The sequence below is a fragment of the Lepus europaeus genome, chromosome 13 (assembly GCF_033115175.1).
Source record: "Lepus europaeus isolate LE1 chromosome 13, mLepTim1.pri, whole genome shotgun sequence".
NCBI lineage: Eukaryota > Metazoa > Chordata > Mammalia > Lagomorpha > Leporidae > Lepus > Lepus europaeus.
Window position 1 is genome coordinate 83,053,629 of NC_084839.1, and position 15,074 is coordinate 83,068,702.

The window sequence follows — 15,074 nt, forward strand, 5'->3', positions numbered from 1 at the left end:
CTGTAGCGGACATTTGGGGAGTGAACCAGGGCTGGGAGATCTCTTTCTTTCTGTTGCTCTGCCTTTCAAATACATAAAATGATTAAAAAAGAAAATCTGCATTTCCATAAGGCAACAAGATATTGACAAATTACGTTAGATGCTATGTTTTAGTGGATATTTATTTCAGCAAAGAAGGGTTTTGTTTTTTTATTTTTAAGTCAAAGACGCAAGTTAAGAAAATATGTTGAAAATCACATGCTGAAAACATAGCCAACATTATTTAACAATTCTCACAAAACAAAATTTGATTTTCAGTGCCAAGAATAAAAAACATCATTTGGGGGGGATTATTTCCCACTCTACTAATTAAAACTATTTATTGTTTACATTTTAAAAATTTAAGTAACAAAAGTTACATATATTTCTTGTAGATACAGATTTAGGACCAAATTGGGGCATTCCCCCCTTCTTGTCCACATTCCAACTCTTCCCCCCACTTCAGATTCCCCTTCTTAATTTCTAGGATGATCTATTTTCAGTTTACTTAGTGATCTTATAGTTAGCCCTACTCAAAATGGAGGAGTTCAGCAAATAGTATGAAGAGAAAGAAAACAAATCAAAATAAGCCAAAACTAAACAAAACTGTGTTCCCATACTGCTCAACTACAATCGCTCACTGAAGGATTTGAAAATACATTTGCCACAATCACACAAGTTAGATTTTAAATTGGAACTTACAGTTGTGATTGTTTTTGAGTTTCTATCATTCAGATTTTATTCATTGTCCATCACTTTATGAAAGTGAATTTTCCCTTATCGATAGATGTCAATAAATATATTTCTCTTTTTAAAAGTTTAGGAGGGGTCAGCGCCGTGGCACACTAGGTTATTCCTCTGCCTGAGGCGCTGGGTTCTAGTCCTGGTTGCTCCTCTTCCAGTCGAGCTCTCTCCTGTGGCCTGGGAAAGCAGTAGAAGGTGGCCCAAGTCTTTGGGCCCCTGCACCTGCATGGCTTCAGAACGGCGCAGCTCCAGCATTTGTGGCCATTTGGGGAGTGAACCAACGGAGGGAAGACCTTTCTCTCTCATCTCTCTCTCTCTTCTCTGTTTGTAACTCTAAACTCTACCTGTCAAATAAAAAATAAAAATAAAAAATCTTTAAAAAAAGTTGAGGAAATACCAGTACTTTATCTTTTTCTCTAACTGCCATTTTATTAGAGGTTACATCCATGGTAAATGCTTATTCTCTTCTGCTTTCCCTCTCTTTCCAAGTTCAGAGGAAGTTAATCCTTTCCCCAAAAATCTTGGTCTTACTGATTGATTTAGGGGGTAGTATTTTAAAAAAATAAGATATAAAACAATATATGATTTAGAATTATGTATATATGTATATAAATAAAGACTTTAAAATCACAAAACAGTCATTGTTAATGGCCTGATCTGATACCTTGAAAACTAAAAGAAGTCAAAGTTTTTAGACACCTGAGACAATATGAATGCAAAAGAATAAGTAAAATTTTGTCTGCATCTGTCAGGGCTGTGGAAACTGAAGTTTGCCTATGTGGCTTGGCTCACCCATGGGTCCCTGCCCTGAGCAGGCACTGTCCCTTTGATCTTGGCCCCACATCATGCACAGTCCACAGGCCAGAGAGGCTCAGTGCCCTGGCACAGAACCACCGGAATGAGCCGAGCCTGGACTAACGAATTAGCATCAGCATGAACATCTGAAAACCTGAACAAAAATGCTACTGTGCAAGCCACTAGTGTTTCGAGCGCTTGTTGCAAACCATTATTGTCGAAAATCTGACTGATACAATACTGAACATCCACACACAGATACACACATTTAAGAGAACTGATTACATAGCTAAAATATTTGGAAAACCACCATAAGGAAAAAAAAACATAGAGAAAATGAAAAGCTAGAATATATCTGATTGAATGGAGTGAATTTTCACTCCACTGTGGAAATATCTAACAGTTCAGTCAGTGCTAAGATTTTTCATATACAGAGATACTTAGCTGAGTAACCATCATGAGACTTGACATAGAAAATCCAGACCTAAAAAAATCACTCTGTAAATATTTCATAAATAAAAATAAATGCTTATAAATATATGAGTGTAAATCGTTCAAAAAGATTTTATACAAATATATAATATATTTCCTATATTGCTTGCTGTAGTTATAAATGCACATATCCATGTAAGCACACACACATAAAACACGTGCCAATCTACAAAATTATCAGGGTGACAAGGGAATGCACTTTAACCTCTCCAGATCCCACATTACAGAAAGACCTGGGGAACCCCAGAAGATAGAGGAATAATACCAAAATACATCCATAATACACAGCATGAGTCATGTCTGCTTTTGTTAAAGAATGATTTTTCTACATTCACCCCTTTTAAAAGTTTCTAAAGAAAATATTGTCTTTGGGTCACCTTTATAATTTTCACCTTAGAATAAATCTGTGGTCTGTGAGAGGAGGAGGATGCTGGGCTGAAGGGAATTGAGCGTCCCCATCCTTTGGGTAGAGGTCAGTGGCCCCTATCTAAACAGTAAAGGGGTAAAGGAAAGGGCTGCAATATGCCTGGTGTTGACATGCTGCTCTTACTGTTTGCAAACGTGGGAGTTCCAATATGGGGAAATGTGTGTTGGGGAAGGCAAGTCACAGCGGTGGGTGGGGTAGACATGGTCCCTGCACCCATGGAAACAGATGCACCCTCAAGAGACTGACCTGGGTGTAAACAACACAGGGAGGGCTGCAGTCACATCTTTGGTAGCTGGGACAGGGCTGCCGAGCTGCTGGGGCCCGGGGTGAGAGGAGCAGCTCTCTCCCAGGCAGGAGGCAGCCTGAACCACACCCAGAGCCACACCCAGAGAGGTCTCCTTCCACAGGCTGCATCCACAGTGCAATCCTTGGAACTGTCTCTAAGACTTTGCCGGGTTCTTTAAGGCTTTCCAGCAGTTTCTGCACCAAGTGATGCCCTATGATAAACCCCTTCACACTACTTTACCGTACACCTTACAGTACTTGACACTGGGCCGACCACACTGAAAGTGTTATCCCAGCCTCCTTCTTGTTGCTAATTATGATGCCTTCCCAGTGGACCCTCCAGAGGTGGCCAATATGCACACGCTTCCATGACATCTAACGTCTAAGACAAATAGGCTTGGTTCTCATCCGGATCTTGCTGCACTGTCCCCTGGGAGAATGAGGGATTTTTTTTTTTTACCCCCTCTCACCCACAGTGTTTCTACAACCTTCGTGGGTTTTCCCCACACACATGCTCATCAGCTCTCTGTAAATACTGAAGGAGACCTTCAATACCTGCTTTTCAAAATGTACCCGTCTTCATAAATGGTATGCTCTTTATTACCTAAATAAGAATACTGCTTAAGTTGCTGGTGCTGTGGCTTAGTGAGCTAAGCCTCTGGTGCCAGAATCCCATGTGTGCACCAGTTCATGTCCTTGCTGCTCCTCTTCTGATCCAGCTCTGCTGTGACCTGGGAAAGCAGCAGAAGATGGCCCAAGTCACTGGGCCCCTGCACCCACGTGAGGAACCTGGAGAGGCTCGTGTCTTCAGATCAGCACAGCCCTGGCCTATAGAGGCCATCTGGCGAGTGAACCAGCAGATGAAAGATTTGTCTCTCTCTCTGCCTCTGCCTCCCTCTCTGTAACTCCATCTCTCAAACAAATAAAATCTTTAAAAAAAGAATATTGCTTGAAGCAGATGTTTAGGGTATATTTTTAAAGAAAAAGAACAGATAAAAGTTTGTTATGATTTGTATCAAACTGCACAATATGGGAGCTCTGAAGCTGTGCTCCCCCTCCTCTTCTCACTCCCGCCCTCCTCCCCGATGGGCACCGCCCAGGCATCTCCTCTACATCACTGGATGGAGCCTGCAGTGGGGTCTACCCGCCTCCTGGTCAGCCCTCATCATGCCAGCTCGCCTTCACTTCACACCCGTCTGTCCACAACCTCAGAGTGAACACTGGTTCCCTCCCCAAATGGCCACAACTTCCAGGGCTGTCCTAGGCTGAAGCCTGGAGCCTGGAACCCTGTCTGGATCTTCCACATGGGCGGCAGGTGCCCAAGTACTTAGGCCATCTTCCACTGCTTTCCCAGGTGCACTAGCAGGCAGCTGGATGAACTGCAGGCGAGTTTCCCGCCACTGTATGAGCAAACGCTCGTCACTGTTTAGCAGACACTTTGCCCGCCTCCTTCTACATTCACCTACAAACGAAAACTATGCTTTGAAAATAGCTTTATTTAATTCTCACTCGTCGTGCTCCAGGAATAAGATCTTACTGCTAACTAAAAGGAACTAAGTTTGTGTATGTTTCCTGCACACTTGGTCATTCCTTCAAACAATAAATGCACACAGTCCAGGCACTGGAAATAGAGACTTGTATTTCAGTTAACATTTCACCAATGACTTTCACCAATTTGGTCACAAAAATTACATCAGTTCTAAATCAAATTTCCTCAGTACCACCCAAAGTGAAAAAAAAAATGCATAGGAAGAAGTACTCTTTCTACCAATTTTATCCTCAGGCTGATTTCAAGGTAAAGGACAGCCTATGGAAGCATCTTGAGTTGGGAGCCGTCATGGTTAAACAGAAATGTCAGGAAAAGATAGTTAACATTTGGTAAGATATTTTAGTTTTTGAATATGTGTGAGCTGTTTGCATTGGTTTTGAAACCCTATTCTCAACATATATCATATTACTCTGGGAATATGCCATCATCTTCCCACCAGGAGCTCCTACAATGTCAGAGCTTAAGGAAAAGACAGTTATCAGGCATCTGTCCCTGGTGTCAAGCCCAGGCCTGAGGTCAGTGGTCACACCCTACTCTGCAGTCCCAAGTCTGATCTTCCCACCCTCACCATCAGCACTACACACTGTGAAGTCTTTTCCCTCCTTGAGGAGTGTGATAGAGCTCCATAGAACATTTTACATAAAACTGTGTTTATTTCATTTCAAAACCATGCCTGTTACTGCCGCAAACTTATTTATCTGGTCCAAATGAACTTTTCTACTCTGAAAGTAATGATATATTTTGATGGGATAACAGTTTTTTGTACCAAAACCAAGAACAGACATATTTTTTGTTCAAAGTTTCTCTCTTACAGTTGTCAGGAACCAGTTAAAGCTGTCTTATGGAGGACAGGTGCACATAAGGAAATTGGGCAATTTTGACCCCATGCACAGAAGAGAGCCCAACAGTATCTAACAACTCCATAAATAGAAGAGAATGGAATGGTTTCATTTGTTGAGAAGTGTGAGGAGAATAGTAGGTAATGTGTATGAGATCTGGAGGTGGGAGGCGGTACGTCTGTGCTGTCAGGGAAGGTCTGGGGTCATCTCGAGATGCATCTGAGTGTGGAGGAGGCAGCCCTGTGCCCACGTGACAGAATCCACAGCAACACCAAGGGTCATCTCAGGGAGTACAACAATAAGGAGATTTCAGATAAACCATTAAGTGTTTATTGAGAAATTAGTTTTTAACTCCTAAGTCAGACAAAAGACAACCAGTAGCATAAAAATAAAAATTACATATGCAGTCTATAATTTAGTCCTCTTAAGGATAAAACTTGTCCTATTTCTCATCACACCTGGGCAAGGGTCACACTCATGAAGCCCTGGAGACCCCTGTTTCACCGTCATGCCATTGGCACTCATGTCCCACGGGGATTCTGCATGTGACCTGAGCCCTCAGCAGTGGGGGGTCAGTGCCTCTGGGGTGGATCAAGCTGAGGCAGGTGCAGCACAGGACTCTGGACACAAGGCTCCCACCCTCTGGGTCTCGGAGCTGTGGCTCCAGCTAAAAGAGGAGGATGTGAGGAGCCCCACCTGCTCGGGTTCATGTGTTCCATGAGACCCAGAGGATAGTATATAATCCCAAAAGGTAACAATACAAAAATAGGGGAAATTTTTAAAAATATATTTGCAAAAAAAATCCTGATTCTTTAAAAGGATCAGTAAAATTAATAAACTTCTAGCCAGAGTAATTAATATTTTTACTTTTTTATTTTTAAAGATTATTTATTTAAAAGGCTGAGTTACAGAGAGGCAGAGAGAGACAGAGAGAGATTGAAACCTTCCATCCACTGGTTCACTCCCCAAATGGCCAGGAGCCGAAGGATTCTTCCAGGTCTCCCATGTGGGTACACTGGCCCAACCATTTGGGCCATCTTCTACTGCTTTCCCAGGCCAGAGTAGAGAGCTGGATCGGAAGAGGAGCAGCCAGGGCTAGAACTGGCACCCATATGGGATGCCGGCACCGCAGGTAGAAGATTAACCTACTGTGTCACAGCGCCAGCCCTCAATTTCATCTTTAAAGGAATGGTTCCATTTCTTCCAGGCCATCAGATTAGTGGACACAAAGTTGTTCATCACATTTCTTTATTATTGACTTGGTGTCTGTGACATCATTAGTGATAAAAGTTCTTGGATCGTTATTTTCCATGTCAATTTGGCTGGGCTCTCTTGACCTGCTGGCTTCATAATGCCAGAGTAGGAACAAAGTTTATAAATAAAAATATTGGGGCTGGTGCTGTGGCGTAGTAGGTAAAGCTGCCGCCTATAGTGCTGGCATCCCACATCAGCACTGGTTCGAGTCCCGGCTGCTCCAATTCTGATCCAGGTCTCTGCTATGGCCTGCGAAAGCAGTAGAAGATGGCTCAAGTCCTTGGGCCCCTACACCCACATGGGAGACCTGGAAGAAGCTCCTGGCTCCTGACTTGGGATCACCACAGCTCCGGCCATTTTGGCCATTTGGGGAGTGAACCAGTGGATGGAAGATTTCTCTCTCTCTCTCTGCCTCTCTCTGCCTCTCTGTCACTGACTTTCAAATAAATAATCTTTAAAAAATAAACTAAAAGTAAAAATATTAATTACTCTGGCTAGACTTTTTTTTGTCTTGCATCCTTTGGGTTGTAATAATACGGTTGTGAGGTTCAGAGAGAAGGGTAGCATCTAAGCCTGTGATTAGACTTCTAGTGAGCCTGAGGCCTCGGGATGTGACCTCCCCGTCCATGCTCCACTCTCTTCCCTAGGTGAGACAGGAGGATGAGGAGAGCGGAGTTGGGACACATCACTTCTGACACGAGAAGACCAGAGGGAGCTAGGTCTGGCTGGTTCCTTTCAGCAGCCGTAGAACCCCAGGTGGTTAGCGTCTGCTAGATGAAGTCTCTTCAGAGCAGAGTTTTTATGACGGAGGAGACTGGAACTCTGTGGGCAGAGGAGGGGGCCCTCAGCAAGTTCAGGACATGCATGTTAGCAAACAACGAAGCAAGGGACCCAACATTTTGTCACCAAAATAAACTCAATTTTTTCATTCCATTTCTCAGCAAACTTTTGGAAGTAACTTTGTGTTTCGTAAGGATTGCATTTTCCCTCCTCCTCGAGCTGGAAGTCTGGAGGTATTTTTCCTCTGATTGCACCCTGAGCAGCTGGTGGGGGCTGATGGAGGTCCACGTGATGGAAGCATGAGGGACTCCATGAGCTGGCTCTCCAGGTGTTAACTCTCAAGCTCCCTCACTGAGCCCGCAGCAGTTCGCCAATCACCCTCTGAGTTTCCTACCCACATCTCAGCTCCAGCAGAGGCCTCTGCTGTGTGAAGCTGTGATTATCTGTATTTGCCAGTCACGCCAGTGCTTGGAGAAGTGTTTTGCCAATTACTTTATTCTCCGAGGGAACAAAGGGGGGTGGTTGATTTTCGGTGTGACTGGCTGTTCCCCTTTCTGTGATGCCAGAAGCATCACCGGCCTGCTTCATGTGTGTTGGCACGCAGACGGGAAGGCTTTGGGCGCCCTCTTTTACACTGGAAATTGAACTTTGCTTATTTCTTCTGCAACTAGCTCCTTCCCCACCCTTTTCTTCAACAGAATCAGAGAGATGTTCTCAGGAAGTCCTCCTCTTTTGCAAAGGCAGGAAGCCACAAATCACTTGGGAATAAGGTGTTCCTAGAATCAACGTTGCGTCGATCGCAGAGCAGCAGTGAGTTTTCTTTCCTGGTCTTCCTGGCCAGTGGGTTTTGAGGCCAGGCCCGTCCTCCCAGGCTGAGATATGGATGCAGGTGATTTGCCCAAGATCCAAAAACTGAGTGTCTGGAGTCAGATTCCCAGTGTGCGTGAGGAAAGATCCAGCTGTGCACACACACACACCTCAGCCACAAGAATAGTTCTGACATCAAAGCCCACAGGCCAGGAAGGAGGGAAAGAAAACCCACTGCGGCTCAGTGACCAAGGACAACTTCGATTTTAGGAGGTGCCTCACTCCTAAGCGATTTGTGGCATCTTACTTGCAATGTTTATTTTTCAGTTACTGTCACCTCCTTGAAATGTAGAGTACAGGTATTGGAAGAGAATGAGAAAGAGATGGAAAAGAGATCTTCTATCCAGTGATTTAGCCCCTTCCCCCAATACCTACAGCAGCCAGGCCTGGGCTAGGGCAAAGCCAGGAACCCCGAGCTCCATCTGGTTCTCCTACACGGGTGACAGAGACCCAAGCACTTGGAGCCATCATCTGCTGCCTCCCAGGAGGCATTAGTAGGAAGCTGTATTGGAAGCAGAGTATTTGGGACTCCAGCTGCATGCTGACATGGGATGTGGTTGGCCCAAGCAGCAGCCGAACCTGCTGTGCCACAGTACCCACCCAACATCCTACATTTAAAAAGGAGGAGGACTTTCTATGTACATCTTTCTCTCTCTCTTTCTTTTTGATCAGGGAAAGGGATGGTAAGGGATTATTTGAAGGAAAAACAACAAGTTAAACTATTATTATACAAAAGGACTAACATACTTCCTGTTTGGGGCCAGTATATATGACATGTGGTGGTTATCATTCCCAGCAACACAACAGCAAAAAAAAAAAAAAAAAAAAATCCTGAAAAATCAAAACTTCTTTGATCTACCAGAAAGTTGAGGTCATGGGTAATAAGCCAGTCCGCTAAACATTTTCAATCCCTGACCCACAATGCAACGCCCTTTCCTCACCTGAAGCCCCTCAGGAACCAGGGGATCCCCCAAATTAGTGTCCATTCTCCTGAAACTCATGACCCAATCCACTGCCCTGCCCCCCACTGTGAATGACCAATATTCTTGCTCTACTCCCAATTGCTGAAAACCCAAACATTCCAAACCAACTGCCTACGTTGACAGTTGCACAAAGAATTAGCATCGCCTTCAACTGACAAAGCTGGGTCAGGAGCTGTTAGGAGTCATCACGGGGACAGCAGCCTGCAGATCTAGGGCTCAGGTGGTGCAGTGCAGTCTACAGGCTCCTGTTGCCTTGTTGACCAAAGACAGCAGCAGCTGGAAGGCGGCCTGGCTGAGAAAGGGCGGTGGCTGCACCAGCTCAGAGGGTGAACCTCCCTCTTGTGTCCTTTCTCCCCAGAACCCAGTCTGCTGGACACACTGCAGCCGTCACTCAGCAGTCGCCTCACAGGCTCTATTCCCACAGGGCCTGCAGGGGGAGTCCCAGGCAGGAGGATTTGTGGTTTTGTTGGCTCCGATGTCCATTTGGATCTGTTGAAGTCCTCATGGCCCTGGCACTAGGTTTCCTAGACCAGATCACTCTTCTGATGTCTTCTGTATCGGCTGTTTTCTTGTACCTGTGAGCCATGATCCTAGAGAATACATTTGAAACAGAAATGACTGTTGGTAGCAGAAGACTACGGAAAGGAGTCCACAGTTTTCCAACATGCCACTTCTGTGCTCTTGTTCATCCACTGCTAGGGAAGCAACCAAGTTGGGTTCAGTTCAGACAGAGGGATTTTACAGTGTGGTGTACGCTAGGGATGCTGCTGGGCTGATTGAAAGGAATATGCACTACTGAGAAGACACACACAGAAAGGCACCCAAGTGCAGTGACCGAAGCCTGGGCTCAGACTTCACGTAGAAGACACATGAGCTTAGAAAATCAACTGAATCCCTATGTCTCGTCCCCTGTTCTGGGACAGGAACTGTTCATGTGGCCCACTTGTTAGTAATGTGTTACAAAGCTTAATTATAGACAAATACACATAAATCCTGAAGAAAAATGACTGGTGCTTCATAAGCATCACAGCAACATTTACATGTGCAGTGTCTGGAAGAATCAGCCGGATGTGTGTGGTGGTTGTCCCCAGAGGGGAACCTGGAGGGCTCCGAGTCGGCAGGCGATGCCAAGTGACTTTGCAGCCTTTGCATGGCGTGATGCTCCGCAGCTTACCCAGAACATTTGATGCCATCTTCTGAGAATCCCCCTACCAGTCCCGTGGGGTGGGCAGAACAGCGCTGTGCCCCACACCTCACAGTCAAGGGCCGTGACCTGAGGAGGGTGAAGTCACTTGCCCAGAGTCACACACAGAGGAGTGATGGACCAGAGACAGGAGCTCTAATCTGTTCCCTGGGCACAAAGGCCCTTGAGCACCTGAGTCCTCTGGATCCTGCTCCAGAGCCCTGAAACAAGAACGTCCCTCCCTCAATCTCCCCCACTGCCCTGCTACAAAGGTGCTGTTGAGGGTTCCCTAGGAGAGGAGCTTGAGCTGAGGGAAGGACATGCCCTTGACCCAGCATCCTCTCTGTGTTTTATTCCCTTACTCAAAGTTGTGCAGCTTTCCTGAAAATACAGCATTGAGCACCCCTCTTCCCCCAGCATCTCCACACTCTCAGGTGACCCAGGTGAGCCTCCTGGGAGACAGGTGTCCCGCTTGGGACCAGTGTTTTGGCTCCAAACCCAGACCTGTCCACACTGGCACGGCACCTCTTTACCTGACCCAACCCTGGCTGTAGAGTTAGTGCTGATCCACGGTAAAGGTGGGTGCTGCGCTGGGGGCGTTAGTGGTTCAGCGGATGGAGCTGCGATGTCCCCGTCATTTGTTGATGGCTGATCTGAGCGATGGACTGAGAAGTAGCTCCATCTCTGAGTGTACGCCTTCCAACTCACAGCCTTCCTCCCCAGACTCTGTCTCTACAAACTCCTGTCCCTCCCTAGACTCTGCAGAGGCAGGAGGCAGATTCCACTCTCAGAGGGCCCGTCCACAGCTACAGTCTAGGACCCTTGTCCTAGGGTCCTCCCTGAAGCCCTGCTTCCCTGGGCCCCCAGATGTCTGCCCCACGAACCTGTTTGCACAGTCCTGTGTCTGGAAGTTTGCTCTGTGGAAGAAATGGCTTCTACTGTTTTGTCGATTGGTGCTTGATTCTCCTGATGTGCAGCACACACACAGGAAGCGCACAGCTTTAGGGTGAAAACCCCAAGGCAGGGACTCTGGGCAGCCTGCTGCAGAGGGAGACAGGAATGATCCCTGGTCTATTCTGGAGAGGAACGAAATCGACTCCTGCACTATCCTGAGCCCAGGGATGAATGTCATTAGCACGAAGTGAGTGTGCCGAGGGCCTCAGCACCCAGGAGCAGAGCAGGCCAGCTGGGGAATGCAGCAGGGCCCTGTAGGATTCCTGCCAGTTAGGTGTGAGGGTGCCTGGGAGCGTGGGGACAGCCAGAGATAAAGGTGGCGGCTGAGGGTCATGCCCACCACAGCTCATTTAGGCTGTCTATCTCCATGTGCGTATTATTATATATAAAACAGTAAGATGTGCTAGTAGTACGTAACTTCTGTTAAACATCACAACCTCCTGCCCTAAAAGTGGAATGTCTCTCATGGGAACGCTGAAACTCTGCGATTAAAAATCTGTTGCCAAATTAGCTGACAGGGAAGACATTCAGGGAGATCCTGGGTCCTGGTCAATTCTCTTTGGAGTGATTCGAGCTTCAGACAGCTTGCGAAGCTCCAGGCCCATTGAGACCTAAATTCCAAAATAAGTCTTTGCCATTTGAAGACAAGAAACGGCAGCACATTTGGGGGACCTGGGACGGGGCGAAAGGGATGAGGGGAGCCAAGCTTGCGGGGGTGGCAAGCAGGACCCAGAGGGGGTGTCTGCTCCCTGCAGTGACTGTTTTCTGTTGAGGGCCTCTTGGTGTGGAGTCAGCTCAATAGTCACCCGGGTAGCCTTCCAGGGACTGGAGCCTGAACGGAGAATCTGCAGAGGAGAGGGGAGGGCTCGAACTCCTGGGATGAACAGGCTGAGTCCCACACACCTGGGCCCCATGAGGCGCAGGCAGTCTGATGACACAGAAGCAGAGGGCCGACCCTGCCCTCCACCGCTACCTGCCATGTGATGTAGGCAGGAGACCTGCAGGTTAGCTACGGACAGCTTCCTGGAACTCCTTTCTTTATCTCTGAATTAGTGGCATTCTTTAAAACTACTACCAAGCTTAGCCAGTGCCTTCCCATTCGAAGGAAAGCTTTATGTGTGGTAATGAAAAACAAATTTTATGGCTTAATATATTCCAGTGTTAGAATCAGATGGAACATATTGATGTTTAAAATGAAATAGTTATATTTGTGTTACAAGTCACTTGTAGTCCTGCCTCCTTAGTACATGTTTAGACGGCTTCCCACTGGTTTCCCTTCCATTTCTTGTTACGTATCCATGAGAAATTTATGGAAACTCGACATGAAGGGTGATTCCATAAGGCAAGCTCAGGCCCCCACGTGGCTCAACAAAAGCTCAGGGGGGGGGGGGCACTAGGACGTGGGGCAAATCCCGGCTGACCTTAGATCCTGGAGTATTGGTGCCAAGGCCTACAGAGATACAAAGCTGGGCCAGGTGTATAGGCAGGCCTCTATACCCTGCTTGCAGGAGGGCAAGGAGGCTGGGGGGCCTCAGTCTTCATCCTTTCCCCAAGAGGCCTGAACATAAGGCAGGCAAGGCCGCCCACACTGTTGCACTTCACCCAGCTTTGAGGATGCTATCACCAAACAGCAATGCGAGGATGCTTCCTGTTTAGCTTTAAGAGGGTTGGGAGTTCAGAGCTGGGACCTGCAGGGCATGACAATGACAAATGTTGGAGCACTCTTCAAAAAGTATGCAACATAAACTACACCCTTGGAGTCACATACATGGCCCTACGGGGATCTACAGTGCTGACCTCCAAATGGAGGAGCCATTGGAGGGCTTGGCCTGGAAACCTTAGAAGCTTACATGGCTCAGGTGATTTTTGCCAGTTACTTCCCTCTCTTGCGAGGTCTCATGCAAATGGAGCCACTCTGGTATTGTTTTCAGTTTTGCTGCTTTTCTTGTGTGCCAAAAGGAGAGCGAGTGAAGCCTGGAGACTACATGAACTTACTTTAAGCCTTATTCCCCGCCTACCCACTCGACGCTTGGCATTTCCTATGCCTCTTCTTCTTCAACTCCTTCTATCTCCTCCAGGCTGTCCGTGTAATTTGCTGCAAGAGAATGTCTTGGCAGCTCAAGGGAAGAGAATAATCGTGCAAGCCCGAAGCCACTCAGTGCAGAGAAATTCCCGAGAGAGCAGTGCCAAGAGTAGATTACCGAGAATACTGAGAGCAGAGCCAGGGTTCACTGGGGCCCTGTGTTTCAAATGGAAGGGCAATTCTTCCCACCCCCTGCCTCACTCCCGCCTGGGCCATGCAGGGTTGCTGGGCTCCACTCAGTGGCGCAGTCTTGCTGTCAGGAAGGAGGGAAAGGCTACGGAAGTGGGAGGAGAGGGTGGCCCAGAGAAGTTATGGGCAACAACAATGCAAGTTTGTCACCTGCCAGGTCTCTCAGGATGAGCACCTACAGTGGGAAAGCAGGAGCCGAGAAGAACTACAGAGAGGGATGGCAACTAACTTCCCCTCTTGAAATGTTCTTGATTGTTTTCTGTCTCCTAATTACTGCCGATGTCTTTCCTCCTCACTCCACCAGTCATCTTGGTCTCCCATTTGGGAATATTAGAAGAATGATCCTGGTACAATACTACCCTTCCTAATCAGTTGACTGGTGATTTATACAATCCATCCTACCTGTGGAGCACCTGTTAACAGCCTAAGGCTATGGTGGGCTCTGCAGAAGAGAGGACAAAGCAATTCCACATGTCTGGTGACTGCCTGTGCCTAGGATGTCCTTAACTATTTGAAAGACACTTAATCTTCACAACAACCACATTCAGTCTCCTAGTTCAACGGAGAGGACAAAGATGAAAATAGAGATAATACAAAATGTCCAAACCCCTTAGTTTGCAAAGTCCATAACAGGTGGATTTGCAGCCACAAAAATAAATGGGACCTGCCAGCATTTCTTACCAATCCATGGAGGGAATGGTGGAGAAGGCACCTGAGAAGGCCTGAGGCCTGGGAACATGAGTTGGCATGGTTGGAGATGGAAGAGGCGACAGAGAAGCTCTGAGTGCCGGAGCAAGGCTCCGAGAAGAGCAGCCACTATTTAGTTCTGTTGGTTTACTTGTTCTGACCTGGTTGATCCAGGAGACAAGGTCCTTGGGACTCTGGGAGTCTGTGTATGCAGCAATCCCAGCAGCCCTTCACACCTGCCCTGTAGGATCCCTGTCTGGCCATGGGCAGTCTTGAGAGGCAGTTGTGCATAGGACTCTCAAATGAGAGCAAATTTAGGTTTCATTCCCAATCCCAGGATTTAGGATTTAGGACTGGGTGAGCAACGAATGCTAGAAATGTGGCCAAAATTCCACTTCATAGCTCTATGCCTCAGCACCTGGGAACATGCACAGGAACTCAGAGGAAATGCTCTTTATCGCACCCAACCCTGAGGGTGCTCCGTGGACAGGAGTAGACAGTCAGCACACGAAGGTGCTCCCTCCATATCTGAACGTGCCGAGGGAAGGGTCTGCTTCTCAGCCACCACCTGGCATACGCTAGTAGAACTTGCTCCCCAGGTTCATGCAGTGCCTGTGAGGGAGTGTGTCCCACCAGATTCCTTCCATTGTGGGTCAACACCCAAAACTCAACCCAAAGTCTCTTGTGCACAACTCCCAAGAAGTGCTATCCAACATAAGCAAAGGGTTTGACATTTACAGTGTTAAAGGCACGATCTGTCTGAGAGATCACTCTTTAAATACCTGAGAAAGAGATGATGATAACAACCCAGCACACCTAAGGCCCAGAGGCCCAATACCATTTACTCTCCTCTCATTATAGCATGAACAGAACAAATGCAACCTGGAGACACATTTCCTGTTTCTGCTTGTACACCCCCTTCTTCCTCAGTCTCCAAAAACAGCG